Raw genomic sequence first — 10,986 nt, 5'->3', positions numbered from 1 at the left:
CGTACTGAACATGCTCCAATGTTTTGTTAAGTTATAAATCCTGATTTTTACGTAGAGCTCCGCTACATCTTTAGAAAGGTTGTAGACGCTACAACCCAAGGGTTGTAGTGTATAAGACGCTGATTCAACTGAGAAAACATATTTTTCTCTGCCACATGCGCAGCACTTTTCACACTAGATGCTTTGTTTTCAAATGAGTTGTTATATAAATGATTTCAAATTCTGCTAGCAACCGACCAAGCCCTTACTCTGCCCGCTTAATTAAGAATTAATTTTTTCCTTTAAAGTGAACGGCTGCCACTTACGTGCTCTGAATGCGATATCAATTCTTTATTTACCTAACTTAGTCTAGCATAACCCAAATTAGTCACCTTTATTCGAACCTAATCTATATAATTCAACGTGATCACCTTTATCTCAGCCTAACATTTCTTAGTTGATGGCGGATCACCTTTAATGAAAGGTAATCCACCATTATCTAAGTTAACCCAAAGTAATCATCATTAATACCACAAAATTGTCATAATCCAGCTTAAACCTACCTAATCCAAGTTATTTCTTCCTAACCTAACACTATTGCGCCTAATTAAACGTAATGAGCCCTAATCGCCCTTTATACTCACTATCTCCCCATTAATATATCTTGGTAAAATTTTAATTCAACTTTCTCCACCTAACCTTTCTTAACCAACTAATAATCCAATTATCACCCTATCTGACTTAATACATCATTCCTGTGCATTTTAGTACAGAACAGAAACTATGCTAGGCCTATATAGTAATGAGCAGCGCCTGCAGCCGCTCCGGGATTAACGCAACCGGCACAGAGTGTATGAGCAATTGTGGTCTTTGCCAAGTGCAGTCAAACAAGTCTGGAGTAAAATAACCGAAGACGAGCGCTTTACGTATTTTTCTCGCCAGCTTTCGCGATGAACCGCTTGTTCACAAAGTGCTCGCACCCCAGGATCTTTTGGAAACCTATAGCAGGACAGAGAGAGCCGCTATATACCCGCAGGGTATATAGCGACTCTTGAGCTTTAAAGAACGCAGATTTTGAAATGGGACTCCACCGCAAGCCACGCATGAACCAACAACGTTTACCTTGATCGTGTTTTATGCCACGCACTTAAACAACCTCCACTTCTTCGTGCGCTCAGCAGGCGCGTTCTGCAGCAACCGGCTCGCTTTTCTGCCCCCTCAAGATGGCCTTGCGGAGGCTTCACTCGACCGGCGCTCCTTCCAATCCACCAGTTTTTGATAACCCCATTGATGCAGAAGCAGACGCAGTGTATCAGGAATCAGTAGCGTTTCAAATTGTTTTACAGGAAAGAAAACGCGCAGTATATGTCACAGTTCTGCCAACAACTCATTGAAAACTCGTGTATCGAGGTATATTCACGAATAAGTTAATAGAACCAAAGACAAAGAGCATCGCTGTGTCATTAGTCGTACACGAGAGTGTAATCAGCCCTAATGTTTTGCATTTGGCTCCGTATCTGAGGATCTTGCTCTCACTGTTCATTAAATGGCATCCTCTGTTCCCGGATTGTCGCATCTGACGAATACGAGAGCTTAATGGCAGTTGGCTACGAGCAGTATGATCGCAGGCGTTACCTATTAAAGAAGCTATTTGGTGTACTGTGCGAAACTCTGTATCACGAGCGTCCACATTTTGCTGTAAATGGCAGCGGCTTGTTCGGGGAAAAGGGAACCCTTGAGGTTGAGCCGGCGACAAAGTTTAGTACGTCTGTCGCCCGCCGTAATGCATGCATAACAAGGATATATAAATGAATCAGTTGCTGAATGTTTTTCCCGTGGAATTATCTTTGCCATTAGTAAACGTTAAGATGCGAATCAAAATTCACTGAGTTAATGGTATTGTGCTTGCAAATAGCAAGAAGGGATACGTTATCATACGCATACAAAATACGTAAACAGTGACAGTTGAGAGATGTGAGTGATTATGTGCATCGCGGAAAAACCGAAACGAGTACCAGTGCTGCCCTGGAGGTTGAACAAAATGTCACATAAAGCACGGTAATTCTTCTTGGCCATGTAAGAATGGCGGCGAACACTTCCCACTTCCATTTAACTTCTCCGTCGTCAGCTAACTGCCGAGCGGAGCCTAGAGCTGCCAGCACAAAACCTTCCAGGCAAGACTGGCAGCCAGCGGTCAGCTCGCAAAATTCCCGCCAGAGATAAATGACCACGTTCTGGCAGCAACTGAAGATGCCGGGGCGACCAGAGAAACAACTTAGTAGGATTTCAGTACGGTTAAACGGTGTTAGACGTGCGAATTAACAGTTTTATTCGGTTTAGCTGCCTATATACGTATTTGTGTTTGTTTGCTGTAGGTTCGATTCGGTTACTGTCACGAAATCGGCGCACAGTTTTTTAAGCCGGCGCGGCGCGAGTCCTACGCGGCGCCGCATGGAAAGTTAGAGAAAAACCACCTCCCCCGAGCGTGAGAGCACGTAGCTTTGTACGCGTCGCCGTCGCCCTTTTTCTCACCACCCGGCGATGAAGGTAATTCACCAGTTTGGAAAACGCCAGACGCCTCTAGAACATTCTACGGCACCTGGCCAATGACGACGCGCGGCTCGACGGGAGGAAGACAGAGCGCTCTAACCAGCGAAGCTAAGTGTGTGTGCGTGCTAGCTTTGGCGCGTGCTAACAGACAGACGAGGCGTGCCCTATTTAGAAACCGCGCCCCTTGTGGAGTCAGTCAGTCAGCCAGCGTTTGCGATGTTTTCACTAGTGCTTCGGCTAGACTCCCGGGGATCACCTGCTGCTGCAAGCCCACGGACGTGTGAGGGAGCGGCGCTCGTCTTGCATGGCGGCCACATCGTGACTCTCGAGGCGCCCGACTGCAACAGTGCCCGGTGAACAATTTGGTGTTTGTTTACGTGACTCTCTCGTGTTTTGATCTGTGTTGTAAAGCCTCTGTGTTATTGAATCTCTCTGTAGTTGCATGCTTAGCGTTTGTATTATGTGAACCTCTCGTCTGTGCATTTCAAGTGTTCTTGTGTATTCCTTTGTATCGTCTCTTGCTGTGCATAAATTGCATTTTGTTTGTTACTTCTGACTCTGAACCTTACTCTGGCTTGAACCGGCGACAGCTGGGCACCAAACGGCCACCCCCTTCTGTCACTACAAGGTAGTTCAATTCCGGCTGAGCTTGCCACGCAGGTCGAGGGCATCTCCTTTGCGACCGGAACAGCTACCCCCCCCCCTCACTCTAAGTGTGTCTGGGAGTGTGCGCACCGTTAAGGACGCATCGTTAATAATCCCCCTAATTATTAACGGGTGACAATTATTCTGGCGTCCGCGACAGGACGTTTGGTGCACTCAAGGTCAGAGGACGGAGAACGAGTTGGAAAAGTTTACGAAGAGGTCATAAACAGCGTAGCAGCAGAGCGATAGTGAGAGGTAGTGCCGTGCGGCAGCGTTCAGGCGAGGTTCGCTAAGCATACTTAAGGCTACACCCAAACGGTTCGCGCTGCAGATATGAATCTGAAAGAGCTGATTGAGGCTGGCACCCAGCTGGGGTTGTCTGGTGCCGAACTGCGCAAATGGGTTAGCCTGAGAGAAAAAGAGGAAAGAGAGAGAGAAGAAAAAGAACGAGAGAGGGCTCGAAAGGAGCGAGAAGAGGAATTTCAGCGGGAAAAGAAATTATTTGCTATGAAACTTCAGCTCCAAAACTCGGAGAACGACAACGGTTTTGCTGAAGTGCATAGCACTAGTGAAGGACATAGTAGCTTGCGGATAGATGCAAGATAATTGATCCCGAAGTACGACGAGAGAAGAGACGATTTCGACGCGTTCCTCTTGCGCTTCGAAAGGATCGCCATAAATGCAAATTGGACAGACAGTGAATGTGCTACCATCTTGAGCACTAGCATTAGCGGCGAATCATTAAGCGTATTTGGAAGACTTCCTTCTGAGGATGCAGGCAGCTATAACAAGGTCAAAGCTGCATTACTTAAAAGGTTTAGATTTACGACGGATGGGTTTCATGAGAAGTTCAGGACTTGAAAACCTGTGGACGGTGAGACGGCAACACAGTATGTTGCGCGACTGAGTCATTATTTTGACCGCTGGACTGAACTCTCAAAAATTAAAAAAGAGTATGGCGCACTTCGCGAACTCCGAATTAAGGAACAATTCCTGGACAGCTGTCACCCTGGTCTGTCGCTTTATTTAAAAGAAAGAAAAGCGCATACATTGGACGAAATGATGGATCTCGCAGACGAATATTTGGAAGTCCAGGGAGGCAAAAATTTGAGCAGGAATACAAATTCTCAAACCCCTCAAAAGCCTGCATTCCGGCAGACAAAACCTAGCGTAAAGTCCCCCCCCCCCCCCCCCCCCCGATGTGCTATCTTAGCGGACAACTAAGCCATTATGCACCTACCTGCCGCAAACCTGCAACGAACAATCCATCCACGTGTTGGAAATGCAGACAGAAGGGCCACAAAGCGATGTCGTGTCCCTACGCTGACAAGGCAGCTCCGCAGGCGGCATGCGCGAGGGCTCTGTCAGAGTCCGAATGTCGCCTGGAAGAAGATGCCGATGGCTTTGTGGAGCTGAAGAACGGCAAGAAAGTACGCGTGGTGCACGGCCTAGAGGAGGAGGAAGCAGAGAAGGTTGTTAATCGGAAGAAGGACAAGAAAATTATACAGTCAAACCGTCATTATCAAAAATATTACGTCACCTACAACAAATTCTGGCGAATCCCCCACTGTGGGTATGTGCTATTACAACGAGGGAGAAGAAGAAGAAGACAAGAAAATTCGGGTAGTGAACGCCGTAGTACATGCGCAACCTGGATCTGCGATGAATCGGATGCCGGTTTCGAGGGGAAAGATAGGAGGAAAATCACTTTCTGTGCTACGAGATACAGGTAGCAGTCCCGCAATCGTTAGACGCAGTTTTATTCAGGAGAATGAACTGACTGGTGAGAAATGCCCTGTGAGGCTAATTGACGGCTCAATTCAGTTGCTCCCTGTGGCAAAATGTGAAGTGCAGACGCCATATTATTCTGGAAAACTGACAGCCCTTTGCATGGAACGCCCTATCTACGATTTGGTGTTGGGCAATATCAAGGGCGCCACATTTCCCGCGGATCCTGATCGAAGTTTCGCGCCTGTGCTCTGCAGTGAATCTAAAAAAGAAAAAGGGAAGGCGAGGCAAGCAAGGCCATGAGAAGCCGGAGGAGAAGCCCCGTGAAAAGAATAAAGAAAAGGAAGCACCTCAGGAGGAAACTGAAAAGAAAGAGACGACACAGAAAATAAAGACAGGAATGCCTAGGCTATCGCTGATGCAAGTAGCCCAAGTGTTTTTCCTACTTATGGGGGCATTATTTGGAATATTTCATCTTCAGCGGAAGGCATACCGGGGCCTAGGTAAGAGCACTAATGCAGTGATTGTTTTTGTTGGTCTGTGCGCGTTGGTGCAGGTTCCCGTGTATCCATCGGTGTTACTGGTTGTAGGGACATTTATTGGCATGGTTGTGTGATTTGCAAGGTGACTATCAGTCATGCTCTAAGGAATTTGCAGTAGCCCGATCTGGGAACATGGAAGTACCTGAAATGTGAGAGCCTAGAGCGAAGACAGAATGCCACACAGACAGAGGCGTGTCACGCACTGGTCGCAGCTTGTAATTATGCTTAAAGTTTACGTTTGTGCGCTTCGCATTTGAGAAGCTGTGTGTTGTTGATTCCTATGTGTATCCGACAACCGTGTGTTGCTATGTTTGTGAATATTATGTAGTGATGTGTGAACAAAATTGTCATCAGAATCTGAGAAACTTGTGAGACTTCTGATGTGTGCATTGTAATGTGTTATTGCAATTTGTGAAATGTATATGCGTGGCGTGGACATTTGCCCAATGTGGTTTGTGAGCGCATGCATGTGCGCGCGATGTTCGTGGTCGTTGAGAATATTGTAGGACAATATTCTATAAGGGAGGGGCAGTGTCACGAAATCGGCGCACATTTTTTTAAGCCGGCGCGGCGCAAGGCCCACGCGGCGCCGCATGGAAGGTTAGAGAAAAACCTCCTCCCCCGCGCGAGAGAGCGCGTAGCTTTGTACGCATCGCCGCCACCCTCTTTCTCACCACCTGGAGATGAAGGTGATTCACCAGTTTGGAAAACGCCAGACGTCTCTAGAACATTCTACGGCACCTAGCCAATGACGACGCGTGGCTCGAAGGGAGGAAGAGAGAGCGCTCTAACCAGCGAAGCTAAGTGTGTGTGCTCGCTAGCTTTGGCGCGTGCCAACAGACACACGCGGCGCGCCCTATTTAAAGAGACCGCGCCACTTCTGGAGTAAGTCAGTCAGCCAGTGTTTGCGACGTGTTCGCTAGTGCTTCGGCTGCACTCCCGGGGGATCACCCGCTGCTAGCAAGCCAACGGACCTGCGAGGGAGCGGCGCTCGTCTTGCATGGCGGCCACATATCGTGACTCTCGAGTCGTCGGACTGCAACAGTGCCCGGTGAACAATTTGGTGTTTGTTTATGTGACCCTTTCGTGTTTTATCATTGTTGCAAAGCCTTTATGTTATTGAATCTCTCTGTAGTTCCATGCTTAGCGTTTGTATTCTGTGAACCTCTCGTCTGAGCATTTGAAGTGTTCTTGTGTATTCCTTAGTATCGTCTCTTGCTGTGCATAAATTGTTTTTTTTTTGTTACTTCTGACTCTGAACCTTACTCTGGCTTGAACCGGCGACAGCTGGGCACCAAGCGGCCACCCCCTTCTGTCACTACAAGGTAGTTGAATTCCGGCTGAGCTTGCCACGCAGGTCGAGGGCATCTCCTTTGCGACCGGAACAGCTACCCCGACTCACTCTAAGGGTGTCTGGAAGAGTGCGCACCGTTAAGGGCGCATCGTTAATAATCCCCCTAATTATTAGCGGGCGACAGTTACGATCTATGATGTATAAACATTAGGCAATTTGGCACAGTGTCTTTTGTCCCGTTCCAACTCAGCCCGCCGCACACGGCGCGCTTCTTCGGCGGACACGGTGAAAGGACTCGTCTCACTCGCCATCCTGGCGTGGTCTTACATGACATAGCAATTGCAAGGTGCGACTATGTAAGCGACCATGGCGCAGCAAGATGTTATTTTCTTTGTTTTTCTTCTTATTTATTTTCTATTTTATTCATTGATCCCAATAATTATGTAATATGTTTAAGGTAATTATTGGAATAAAAGTGTTCATTACGAAACAGTTTACAGCAAAGGTAAGGGGCAGTATCTACACTCTGTGTGCGCAGCTGAATAATATAATATTAATAGGTCCACAGGACAGGTAAATCGCAGTATCTGTGGCGCACATTCTGAAGGCCTGTTAGATCTCGCGAGCTAGTGCCTCGCACTAAAAACAAACTCTGCTCTCGAGCGACCCGCGGGTAGCCCGCAGGCTACCAGACGTGGATTATCAAAGGAGCCCAACGATAGCGGGTAAAAAATATGCCGCCATGTGTATTTGAGATGTCTTCTGAAATATTTCAAAAAGAAGGATTTCGTACATGGTTACGAGGTGGCGCTTACTCCCTTATCTATTCCCTCTCTAAAATCAGGCAATCATTAGTATACATTCGTAAAGCATGGCAATTTGTGAGAGGCTATAGGCAACTAAAATCCTACGTTAAACTAGCTGCACCAATGCGCTGTTTTGGATACATATGCGTTCCTTACTCGGAATGCAATGGTCCCGGTATCGGTTCTCATCTCATATCCCAGAATGTTTTTTCGAAATTTGTTCCTTTTTCAATTTCTCTGGTCCAGTTCTGATGCCGAATTTTTTCGACCTATCGCCATTTTTCAAGACATACAGTTGCTCTAAAGGGCATAAAGCCATATTTGTGTCGACTCCTCAGCTCGGACTCAGTATGCTTCGTTGTTTTCTTCATCCAGGGATAGCGCTCTCGTGCTTCGCCCCGTGCACGCGCCGGTGCTCGCAGTGGACGTTGGAACACTGCCTTATTTGAGTACCATTCGGTCACGAAATCTAGATTTCTTGGCGGCAGCTGTCTGCAGCAAGCAGGTAAGTCGGCGGCACTTTCCACTGGCTCCTGTCAGCAGCAGGGGTAGCCACATTAGCGATAAGCTTTAAGCACAGGGTGCTGCAGCGCTGATTCAGTGCCGGGTGTCACACCAGGGCCATTTGTAGCTATATCCGCGAGTGTTCAGCTAGTGTCCTCGGCATGTCTGCAGTATGAGGAATTTTTAGGAGGAAATTTCTACAGAAAATTACATGCTTTCTATTTGACTTAACCATGGACTGACTAAACTAGAGTGAGTTTGCTTGGCGGCCACGGGCACGTTAGGTCTTTGGACGAAAATGAAGGTTAGTAAAGAATAGTTACGCTGCAGTGGGACGAATAATGTAATCCCCCTGATGTTGGTGCAACCATTTAGCAGAGAGATCGTCATTAGACCTTGTGGTATGCTAACTAGATATTATTAATCAAGTGGGGAGTTGCATCCGCTCGCACACTGATTAGGTTGAAACTACGCCGGTGTTTTATTCCCGATAGCAGCTCGCAGGGCTTTTTTTCCCAGAGAGCAGACTCGTGCTTTTCGCCGTATCCTTCCCACTTCGTCATGCAACGCGTGGCCTTTCATTGGCAAGTGCAAAACATGTTTTCGCTGAGCCACTTCTGTTCCTATAAGGCTAACAGGGAAGCATGAACGTTCGTGTGCATCGGTCTGCTGCAATATTTTCGAACGCGGTCTGCTGCTGACTTCTTAAGTGTGCGCGCTACTTTCGGCGATTGGCACTTATTCTTCTACGCCTTGTAACGTAACAGAAAACGTTGTTTGCGATGATTGTGCAAGTCCAATATAAATGCCGGTGGGGACGGCTGACTTTATTTTGAAATTTTCCAGCCCGCCTAGATTACTCCGGTCAACTGGCTAGAGTAAGAGCGCTGCCGAGCGGTGGCACTTCGCCGGTACCGAGGTTGCGCCGAGAGAAGGAGTGCCTTTTATTCCAACGAGTGGGTACGCCGGAGGCACGGACGGTAAGCACTTGTTTGCTCAGTCTAAAACTGGGGTTTGTGATGACTCCGGCAAGATATCAATTGGAGCAAAAAGCAAAAGACATAGGCGTCCTGTGCTACATATGAGTGTTCGTTAAATATTTCCAGGTGATCAAGTCTCAAAAACCCCTCTACTACGCCATCTCGTTTCTTGTTCTTCTAGGTTCTTGTTCTTCGTGTCATATGCTATGTTTCATGTGCCCATCTGACAGTGGTAGAGTTGGTGCAATTTCTGCGCATAAACTATTTTCCACTTCTAAATTTTTCTCGATGGCTCGCGTTGCGAAACATTTACATTGCCAAAAGGATGCGCGGAGCGGCAAATGTTTACGAAGTGGTACATCCACCCACTCCCGATGAAGCTGTTCCCTTAAAAGCAGAGCCTGGTTATGTGTCTTTAGACGTCTTTGTGGGGCGTCTTGTTCATTCACGGGCAGTCAGTGACATGTTCATAATTCTAGCCCGAAATTAAACTTAAATCAACGCGCTCTCGTGCCCACCCCCTTTCTGCGCCGTCGTGATTGAATAACGTACATACCACCGTTTTTGGCGATGAATGTGAAAGTTACACTGCACTTGCCTTCGTCACAAAACAAGCCAGGAAATGGCTTCCTGAAAGCGCTTTCTATTTTAAAATCGCGGTGGGATCCGAACTGCGAATCTAAAGTCTGATCCGAAGGAGGCGTCTAGATTCTTTTTTTTAATTCATCTCTTGCATCTGATGCGAGAACTCACTACAAAAGCTTTTCACTTTTGCAGACATTACTTGAGCGCCAAAGTTACAAGTCAGTGTGATCTTCGCAAGGACGAACCGTGAAAGCGAGTGATATGGCAGAGGCGAGCACGAGCAACCAGAAAGGCACAGAAGAAGGGTAAGGATTTCGACTACTCTTACCTTCCAGGGTTTTCGTTACTGTCAAGTTGGCATCCTGTTATGGGTCTGCTGCAGGCACTGTTACTATTTAAAGGAATTCTCAAAACTGCGAGAGCGCATGTAAGCTATTCACACTCTAGCACGATTGTATTTTTTTCTGTCCGGTAATCCGGGCCATAGGATTATGGCCTTTGCGTATACAGTCGCTTCCCTTCCACAAACAAGTAGCAGTCTCTATCCGAATGCCGATGGCCACGGCATTCTCGTTCTACTTTTATGGTTGAGGTATAATGTGGGTGTTCTATGTGTTTTCTTGAGCTAGACCATTATCTGTTATCATTGTTCTTATATAGCCGTCGATGAGCTAATCGGAGCCAAAATTCATTCTCAACCTCAATATATGTATTCCATCCATAATGTTCTAAATGGCGCGGAGCAACAAGAAAGAATGATAGCAGTTGCCCTAGCGTAGGAGAGCCAGTTAATTAGGCAGTTTGAGGTGTTTAGTTTTGAACGTTCAAACCACCAAACCGACTCAGTACGTTTGCATTGCCGCACTGTATGGTTGCAAGCAATTGCGACTGTCGGCTGTTGTTTCACCTGCATTTTGTTACTACGGATTAGTAATTACATATTATCTTCTCCCGAATGCTATCATACGGCTCCCCGCAGGGGCACCTTGTGTAACGAGGTGCTAGTGCTTAGCGCCCCCACGGACCCTGAGCCCCATACCGAAGCTGTCATCCATACCGTGGCGAAAGGTTGAGAGGTGAAGGGAAGAAACCATGAACGGTGGCGGTCGAGGCCGCGGTTAAGTCTCGGCCGATGGGCTCCTCGCCTGTCCACCAGGCGAGGGGCCACGGGACCTTCCTCTGAGTATAAGGGTGAACCTGACGCGACATATACTAGGACCCCTTAGACTATCATACTTCACGGAAAACCTACCCTAAAAAAAACCTGATCAACCTCCGAAAAGAGTCGCACCGAAGTGACATAAAAAATCACAGCGCCAACTGAAAACTTCCCAAAAATTCTTGTCCAGCGCTCTATAGCAGAATCTGACCTG

This window comes from Amblyomma maculatum, chromosome 7 (genome assembly GCF_055883805.1).
Source record: "Amblyomma maculatum isolate TAMU_Amacu chromosome 7, ASM5588380v1, whole genome shotgun sequence".
Lineage (NCBI taxonomy): Eukaryota > Metazoa > Arthropoda > Arachnida > Ixodida > Ixodidae > Amblyomma > Amblyomma maculatum.
This window is presented reverse-complemented; position numbering follows the sequence as displayed.